The sequence below is a fragment of the Vigna unguiculata genome, chromosome 7, assembly GCF_037176805.1.
Source record: "Vigna unguiculata cultivar grain cowpea cultivar isolate G323 ecotype 2 chromosome 7, ASM3717680v1, whole genome shotgun sequence".
NCBI lineage: Eukaryota > Viridiplantae > Streptophyta > Magnoliopsida > Fabales > Fabaceae > Vigna > Vigna unguiculata.
In genome coordinates this window covers 6807920-6818270 of record NC_140798.1, presented here as the reverse complement: position 1 = coordinate 6818270, position 10351 = coordinate 6807920, and the positions used below count along the sequence as shown (strand labels likewise).

At 35.3% G+C, this 10351-nt stretch overlaps 1 pseudogene across 1 annotated transcript; it reads left to right on the top strand.

The window, feature by feature from the left end:
- Nucleotides 1-1725: 1725 nt before the first annotated feature.
- Nucleotides 1726-4292, top strand: LOC114190501 (cytochrome P450 94C1 pseudogene; annotated as a pseudogene). Its single transcript, XR_014996620.1, has 2 exons — nt 1726-3707; nt 3962-4292. The product of XR_014996620.1 is annotated as a cytochrome P450 94C1 pseudogene (transcript).
- The last annotated feature ends 6059 nt before the right edge of the window (nt 4293-10351 follow it).

Sequence of the window (10351 nt, the reverse complement as noted above, 5' to 3'; positions counted from 1 at the left end):
ATGGATGAAGAGAAGTTCAACTCCGAAAATTTATACATATAACATGAGAGAGATTTAGAATTAAGAGCGAATTAATAAATATAGAATTAAAATGGGTTTAACCTACTATGATATTAAAAGAATACTTCAATCAACTCATAAATATTTCTAAATTGTATGAGTTTTTATTATATATCTTAATTTAAGTATTTACTTTTGAAGATTGTATACCATTTGTAAAATGGTATTTAATTATTTTATATTATTTGCAACTTAATTGCAAAGTTGGAATTCAACTCAACTTACTTAGATCGAGCTCGATTAATACGACATGAACTAAGTTTGACTCATGATCATTCTTGAATTGGATTCAACTTAACAAGGGTTTGACAACACTGTATATGATTTCAGTTTAGGGCAATTTAGTTTGATCTCAGCCAACCTGACTTTAGCTTGACTAGATATGATTGAACTTGACTTGAACTTGAGCTAGTCTGACTCAACTTGACTTAAGCTAAGCTTGACCCATCTTGACCTGGTCTAACTCAACTTGACTTAAGCTAAGCTTGACCCATTTTGACCTGGTCTGACTCAAATTGATCTGATACTACCTGATTTGACCTAACTTGGGCCAACCTGACTAGACCAATCTAAGCTTGACTCGATATAACCTAAACTTGATCCAACTTGACGTGGTCCAATGTAAGTCAAACTTGAAGTGACCTAATTTGAGTCAAGCCTGATAAATTGACCCAACTTAACTTAGCTAACTCGAACTCAACCAACTTGGCACAATTTTACCTAATCTAAACTCGATCCCACACAACCTCACAACACTAAAAAAATAAGACTCAAATGTATTTTCTATAAATAATTTAGTTTAATAAATTGGGTTTCCATGTTCTAAAGTGTAATGCGTGGTTTGAAGGAAACCAATAAAAGAAAAAAAAAATAGCATTTAAGTTTATAAGGGAGGAAAAGTACCTTAGGTACTTGAGTTAACATGGGAGATATTAAATGAATTAAACTATAGAGATAGAATTGAAAATATCAAAGAACCAAACAAAATAAAAGACCAAACAAAACAATAAAATAAGTCTTTTCAACTACCTAATAATTTAAGGATGTTTTAATAATTTAAAATAAAAAAGAGTATAAACATGGAACCGACAAGAATGGAGTGGATATTTATAAACTTATTCTCGTCATTATATCTAATATAAAATATTGAGTATACTCATATTCATATCTAATTAATATGAAATTTTTTTATCAAAATTGAAATATAGGTCCATAAAATACCTATGTGCAAAAGTTTGTTTAACATCCCTTCTTGAGTCCCACATGTTAATATATTAGTTTCAAATATTCTCTTAATAAAAATATATGTTAATTAGTAAAGATCAAAACACATATTTAATTACATCTCTAAACAAAATATATGAATACTTTATCAATTTGACTATTTATTATACTTATTCCCGAGGGTCAAAAGTCCTGTAAACTGAAAATTTCACACGTGGCAAATAATTAGCACTATTTATGGAGGTGGAAGAGGTTTTTTTTTTTTAATTGGTAAAAGAGTCTCTATTCACAAACTTAAACTTGACAAGTGTTTCCATTATTTTGATGGATAATTTTGGATAAATACTAAACTGAAGTTAATTTGCAAAAATTAGAAGTATTTCAATTCCATATATATTGTATTTTTCTTGATAAAGTTTAGGTTGGAAAAAGAAGAAATGAAGATGATGTGATGAAAAGTGATCCAAAGAATAAATAAGGATTGTAGCAAACGCCAATCCCACTTGTCCCCTCTCGGTTGCATATCTCTTCATACTTTCTCTCCTTCATCGTCAATCTTCCATCAATGGAACTCCAACCCTCGTTGCAGTTTTTCACCAACAACATCTATTTCTCTTCTCTTCTCCTCTCCCTCACCATCCTCCTTCTTCTCATCGCAATCGCACGTTTTTCTCGCCGAAAGAACATCCTATGCAGCTGCGAAACGTGCCAGGCCTACCTCACTTCAAGCTGGTCCCAATACTTCCACAACCTCTGCGACTGGTACACCCACCTCCTCCGAACCTCCCCGACCAAAACCATCCACATCCACGTGCTCCGCAACACCATCACGGCCAACGTGGAAAACGTCGAGTACATTCTCAAGACCAGGTTCCACAACTTTCCCAAGGGGAAACCCTTCTCTACCATCCTCGGCGACTTCCTCGGCAAAGGAATCTTCAACGTCGATGGCGACACCTGGCGCTTCCAGAAGAAGATGGCCACCCTCGAACTCAACAACAACGGCATAACCTTCTTCGCCTTCGAAATCGTCAAGAGCGAAATCCACGACAGACTCCTCCCGCTCCTTCACGCGTCGGCCTCAAACGGCGTCGTGTTGGACCTGCAGGACGTGTTCCGGAGATTCTCCTTCGACAGCATTTGCCGTTTCTCCTTCGGGTTGGACCCCAAGTGTCTGGAGAAGTCTCTGCCGATGTCGGAGTTCGCGGTTTGCTTTGACTTGGCGTCGAAGCTCTCTGCGGAAAGAGCCATGGCGTTGTCGCCTTATCTGTGGAAGGTGAAGAGGTTTTTCAATGTGGGGAGCGAGAAACGGCTTCGGGAAGCGGTTGAAGTGATTAACCAGTTGGCCAGAGAGGTCATAAAGCAAAGGCGCGAAATGGGTTTCTCTGAAAACAAGGACTTGTTGTCGCGGTTCATGAGCACGGTCCACGATGACGACACGTATTTACGAGACATTGTTGTGAGCTTCTTATTGGCGGGTCGTGACACAGTGGCTTCGGCTCTCACCAGCTTCTTTTATCTGTTGGGGAAACATCGAGAAGTTGAATCGGAGATTCGTGCGGAGGCAGATCGAGTGATTGGGCCTCATGAGGATCTCACGAGCTTCGAAGAGCTTAAGCAATTGCACTATTTGCAAGCGGCGATGCATGAAAGTCTGAGGCTGTTTCCACCGATTCAGTTTGATTCAAAGTTTTGTTTGGAGGAGGATGTGTTACCCGATGGGACGAAAGTAGAGAGTGGAACTAGGGTTACTTACCATCCCTACGCGATGGGAAGGTTGGAGGAAATATGGGGTTGTGATTGTTTAGAGTTTAGACCAGAAAGGTGGTTGAAGGATGGGGTGTTCCACCCTGAAAGTCCGTTCAAGTACCCGGTTTTTCAAGCAGGGTTGAGGGTTTGTGTGGGGAAGGAAATGGCTCTGATGGAGCTCAAAACTGTGGCACTTTCACTGCTTCGGAAGTTCCACATCGAGTTGGTGGAAGCATCTTGTGGAAACCCTCGTTTCTCCCCTGGACTCACTGCCACCTTTAGGTTTGGCCTCCCCGTGAAGGTTCATGAGAGAGGATTAGAACAACAACATATAGCATGAGATTTGAAGCAAGAGTGTAAGATTAAGTTATATGAGTTATATGAAGCACTCTTAGGCCAACTTCAGGTTTATCAAGGACTGAGTTTAGATTCTATCTGGGACACAGACTCTGGTTTGTATGAACTGATTTTTTACTCTAAGTTGGATACTTAACTCTTGTAATTAACCTCTGTCACAAGTTAAGTTCCATATGGTTCCATAACTAAGCGAATCTTGTAAAGGATCATAGGATTTGGATTGACGAAGATGTATACTTGTTCATGATACTCGACAGTTGGAACAAGCACTTGAAAAAGGAAAAGCACAGAGAGCAGAAAAGCAACTCACGATAAAGGTATTTATAACTGATATTTGGCAACCTTCTTACACTGGAACATTTATGTTTACATGTTTTTTGGGAGTTAGGTATTCGTTATTTATGGACCATACATATAGCATGTGATTAAATGTTATGTATGAGAGATTATTGGTGATTGATTCGATGGTGATGATGATATTGGTGGAAAATGAAGAGACAGCATTGTTTTGTGCACCACAAGCTATGGAAGTGATTAGTTGGAAAATGACTGGGATGTGATTAATGTGCAGAAGGGTGTTGTTTGCACCACTAAACCAGAATGAATGTGTTGATGTCGGTGGAATCTTGTTGAGGTACAAGTTAATGTTGAAATTGATTCCTGAAGCTGGTGGTTTTTGACTGCATGTGGATTTTGCTCAGTGGATCCGACATTTATATAGTGCGCCACGAAAGCTGTGACCTATTTGTGAGTATGTGTGTGTGCTTCTTCTTTTCTTTATTCTATTTTTTTTTTATTGATGTTATGTAGATAAAACTTATAGTAGTACCTGCAATGTTCATTAATTAATAACACCTTTATGTATGATCTGCTGTTTAGGAATAAAAATTTACTCTTGTTTATTTCTTAGAGTTTTGAAGGCTGGTTATGTAAGTTCTTCACGTTATAATTAAAATAGTATTCATTTTAAATTTTGCAGTGTTAAATAATAATATAATAAATATTTAAAGCTGAAAAGTTATATTTTAAAAAGTTAAGTATTAAAATTATTCATTTGCAGAAGTTCAAGTTATTTAAGAAAGCAATATTGAGGATATTTAATTGTTAGTAGTTTTTTGGTATTTTTATTTTATTAAAATTTTACCTGTGATATAAATGTTAGAATTATTAATATTAAATCTAATTATTTGAATAAAAATAAGTATTAAGTAAAAAATAACTTAGCTATATATTCAACTATTCATCAATTAAATTAAATATAAATTTTAATTAATAATAATTTTTCTGTTTCTTAATTGTTTGAATTTTTAAATGAGTTGTGAAAACATGTATATCTTTTTCTTTTACTTTTTCTAACACGTTCTTCTTCTTGTTAAAATCTATTAAAAATTATCAAATGAGGAAAAAATTTAATAATTTTTTTTGTGAAGTAGTAATGTTAACTAAGAGAGAACTTCTAATAACATAATGAGTTTTAGTGGTTGATGAATATGGTTTGAAGATCAAAATATATGTTATGTACTTATACTTTCATATGTTTAATGGTTAATATTTAAATATGTATGTTAGTATAAGTAGGAAGTCTATTTAATGTAAATGTCAAGTCTTAGCATTAGACAAGTTTACGTAGTAGACAATCGAGGTGTTAGACAAGTACACAAATGGTAATCACTAGATTTGAGCATTATACCTAAATCATTACATGACCCCCCAATCTTTAAGTAATACAAAGTATTAGACGACCTAAACAGTAGAACTCAATTTAACACTAAATGATTAGAACACACTTAATATGGCTAATTGATTTTAATCTCTTATTGATCACAAGAACTTGTATATTGATCTAATTTTTCAAAATGGAGAATTAATTATGCGAACTATAACATTCAAGAAAATTATTTTGTGATAATTATATTTTGGAAGAAGAAAGCTTTTGAATCAAACATTCAAATAAAATGAAAATTAGGAAATGTTTGACGAACGAACTGTTTAATTAAGTACAAAATATTATTGCTCTAACAATTCAAATGCACAAGCACATGGAACAAATTTTCCTTAACAAGACAATTGTGAACATTGAAGCAAAGAGAAAAATTCAAAATCAAGTTTGAACTCATTTATAAAAGGAAACATGATATCTTGAAGACATCAACATATTAATAATTGAAGTCTTGAAAATTAGTGTTGGAATTCAAGCTAAATAATTAAATTAAAGAATTGGTTAACCTTGTGTTTGGATGAAGCATTTCAACAATGCTGAAAAATTGAAATGTATTGTATTTGAATTGCTTGCAATTAAATTCCCTTTATTTTCTAAATAACTTGTTTGGATAAAGAAATTTAAATATCTTACATTTCAATTTCTTGTTTGGATAAAATAATTGAATATCTTGTGAGATAAAATTTCATTTTATCAATATTTATTTTAGGCATAATTATGTTTTAAGTTCATGATAAATTTGGAAATGGGTCGGTCAGACTTGTCGGGTCAATAGGTATGTCTGGGTCGTTGGGCCTACCCGACATGTCTGAGTCGTCAGGCCTACCTAGGTGGTATGGTTGTCGAGCTTGACCGACCTGTTTGAGTTGTTAAGCCCGCTCGACCCATATGTGTCATCAAGTCACCCCGTCCGTCTGGGTCGTCGGGCCCGCCCACCCAAACCGTTTGGGTCATCGAGTCCACTCGACTCGTTTGTGTCGTCAGGTCGGTCTGATCCCTCTGATCGCGTGGCCAGCCCAACCTATCATGGTTGTCGAATTTGTCGGGTCCGTTTGGGATTGAGTCTAGAGTGTGAGGTTGAGTGAGAAGTATTTCAAATTCCACATTTTTTTCAGGGTGTGTTTGGATGAGGCAATTCAAGAGGGTGATTTATTTATTTGAAGAATTTGAAATTCTTTGTAATGAAATGTTTTGTTTGGATAGAGAAATAAAAAAGCATTTAAAAGGCATGCATTTTTTTGAAGTATTTCAATTAGCTAAATTAGAAGAAATTCAAATACCCTAGAAAAAGGTGGAATTTGAAATTCTTCTAACTCAACCTCACAACCATGATAGGCTGGGCTGGCCATACGATTCAGACGGATCGGATCGACTTGACGATACAAACGGGTCGAGCAGGCCCAACAACCTAAATGGGTCGAGCGGGCCCAATGACCTAAACGGACCAGGTGACCTGATGACACATACGGGTCGGGCGGGCTTGACAACTCAAACAGGTTGGTCAAGCTTGACAACCCACACCGTCTGGGTGGGCCTTATGACTAAGATGTGTTGAGCTGACCCAACAACCTAGAGGAACCAGGTTGGCCCGACGACATAAACGGGTCGGCAGGTCCGATGACCCGAATGGGACTAACGACCTAGATGAGTCGGGTGGGCTCGAAGACAGAGACGAGCCAAACTTACCTAACAACCAAGACGAGTCAGTGGGTCCAATAACCCACACGAGTTTGGCGGGCCATACGACCTAGACGTGTTGGGCAGGACCAACGACTTAATCGACCTGTTGACCCAACAAGCCTAATCGACTCGATGACCTAGTCAGGCCCAATCGACTCGACGACCTAGACAAGTCCGACGACCTTGCCATGTCGGGTCGGCCCATCGACACAAACTTGTCGGGTGTGTCCGATGACACAAACGAGCTTGACAACCCATATGGGTTGAGTCGATTTGACGACCTAGTGGGGTCAAGTTGGGCCAATGACCCAAACAGGTCAAGTTAGGCCGGGTCGTGTCGGGTCAGGTTGATGAACTTGACAAGCATGACCGGCAAGTATGGGTCGTCAGGCTTGTCTGGATCATCAGGTCGACCCAGCCTGTCTGGGTTTTTTGACCGGTCTGACCTGTCTGGGTCGTCGGGTCAAACCAATTCGGTTGGGTAAAACCAATTCGGTTGGGTAGTCGGGTGGGTCAGCTCGTTCCATCTGGGTCATCGAGCCCATTTCCAAATTTATCATGAACTCAAAACATAATTAAGCATAAAATAAATATTGTAAAAATTAAATTTTATCTCACAAGGAATTCAATTGTTTTTTTCCAAACAAGAAATTGAAATGTAAGGTATTTTTTTTTATCCAAACAAGTTATTTAGAAAATGAAGGAAATTTAAATGCAAGCAATTCAAATGCAAAGCATTTCAATTTCTGAGCATTGTTGAAATGTTCCATCCAAACACAAGGTTAGAGTATTTGAATTTCTTCTAATTTAGCTAATTGAAATACTTCAAAAAAATGCATGCATTTTAAATGCTTTTTAATTTCTCTATCCAAACAAAGCATTTTATTGCAAAGAATTTCAAATACTCCAAATAAATGAATTACCCTCTTGAATTGCCTAATCCAAACACACCATAAGTCATTCCTTTTCAAGAATATTATTATGAAGTGTTGCAATTTGAAGTCTCAGCAGTTGTAGAATGCAACAACAATTCAAAAGATGCAAAGTCATACGAGAAAAACAACGAAAAGAATGAAGTTATTACAAAAAGATTAAAGTGATGAAAAATTGTCACAGCGTTAGTGATTAGTGAATTAGGTTGAGAACTTATATATTGTAAATTCTTCACTAAGTGAAATTATAACATGTGAGCTTAATTGTACAGTCCTACGGTGAGAATATTTTCTGACTATTCGTTGTAATTAAGAGTTCTTGATCTCATGAAGAGACTATAAAGGATACTTGAAGAAGTTGATACTCGATAGAGAGGTTGATACTCGATAGAGAGGTTTGTACTCGTGCACCTGCAGAAGTTGAAACTCGTGTAACCTAGAGAGGATGATACTAGTTGCTAGTAAAAGGTGTTTATTAGTGAAATTTCTTAAGAAGGTTGCATAAGAGACTAGTCGTAGCCTCACGTGGAGGTAAACCAATATAACTCTTTTGTGTGTTTTTTCTCTATCCATACTCTTAACTTTTAATAGCTTGATTAGTTTTTCGCTTGATTATTTGTGTGCGTAGAATTTCTTTACAGGATCTTTTCACCCCCTCCCCATCCACTTCTTTTAAAGCCACATTACACCAACAACCTAGACTTGATAAATTACGCTAAATATCAAATTTTTCTTCAAGAGAAATTGTGCATCAAATGTTGTATGAAGAACATTTATTGCAAATCCTTCCTCGATGATTATGGAAACAACTTAAAGAATAAAGAATCCTTCAAGACTATGAAACAATAGAAAGATTTACAACTAATTACTTTTCTTAAGGCCTTTATGTATTGAAGACATCTTGCTAGAAGAAAAGTTTATGATGACGTCACATAAGAGTCTCTAAGTGAAAACAATCTTACACTCTAATCTATACATTTCATTTGATAAAACACTTTAGTGTTCTCTAGAAAACTAAAATAGTGAAGCTAATTGTATATGTCTTAAGGACAAAAAATCTCTTTCAAGTAACATCTTAGTGATCTTTTGATCACTTTCTTTGTAAACATGTTTTAGCTAGAAGTGATTGTTGTTCTAAACAATACTCAATTGTTAGTCGAGAGTTTTTGACGTCTAAAGGATTCATAACTTGTATCTCATAGCAATATCTTGCATAGTGAAACTTGATTAAGATCTAGTTTCACAAACAACCCGATATAAAAATTAAAGGAGTCAATATTTCTCATCCTTTAAACTTTTTAAGTTATGTATTATATACATATTGTTTAATGTGTTAAAGAAGACGATTCTTTTTACAAAATTTATGAGAACATTTTTTATAGAAGGCCTATCAACGAAGAACTACATCTAACAATCATTAATCTTCTTTAAAACCCTTAGAAATTTGATTGCTTGAATTTTGCAAGAAAACATTACATGGGTTGTTAAGTAGATTTCACAAAAATTCCTACTTTAACTACTTATTTAAAACCTACATTAAATCAAGTTTGGCTAAGCTTTTTCTTTTTTTTTTTAAATGGAAGAGCATGTGACAAGAATGTTTGAAATTGCTTTAGAAGATTTATTGCTTGTCGTAATCAAGTTGTTCAAGTTTTTTTATATATATTTTGGAAACTTGGCAAAATCAATTCCACTTAACTAAGTTTCCTTGTTCTAGTTTTGATTTTTGATTTTTTTTTAGTTAATAAATTCTATGTTTGTTTTCCTAGTTATCATGAGCCTTTTGTTGTAAAATGTCTTCTAATTGTGTTTTTTTTCTTCTTCTATACAATTCATGTTTATCTCGATTCTTCTTTAAAGTGAAATTTCCTTACTCTACATGTTTTGGTGTTGTGATTTTGGTTTTAAATTATGTCATTGCCACTTTTAAAAGTATCTATTGATTATAGATTATTTGATTCTTATAAAAAACATTAAGGTGAGAACTAACATGAAATGGTAATAGTACTTCACTATAGAAAAGCCAATTTGAGTAAAAACACAAGCGCAATTATCCATAGAATGTAAACATGTGAGAAGAATGGGGATGTCCATTATTTTTCTTAAAACTTGAATTTTGATTATGGCATGAATAGGTGATGATGGTGATAATAAACTTAATGGAGCTCAAAGGTTATTAATTGATGTTATTAGTATACAAAGTAAATAATGATGAGAGAAGACATTGAACAATCTTTTGAAAAAATTGAACAAGTATAGAATGAAGTAGATAATAATGAGAACATTAAGTAAGATAAGAGGCATGAAAACAGAATAAGAGATATTGAGAGGGGTCATATACACTAATAAGGGTGGGGATGTTATGGCCCATGTTTATCAAACTTGCAAGTTAACTCGTTAAGTCGGACGAGTTTACGTTCCTAGTCATGGAAAACAAACTCGTTTTTCAAGTGAACTTGGTAGAATCAGATGTAGACTCAGTTCACTCGGTCAAACTCACAAATTTGGCATGATTTGGCAAGTTCAATGAGAAAAAACTTTTAAACAAAGTCCTTTGGTGCGCATTTGTGGACAAAACTCTTTGGGATTATGGTCTGAGAGTTTTCTGATTCAGCCCCTTCTTCATTCC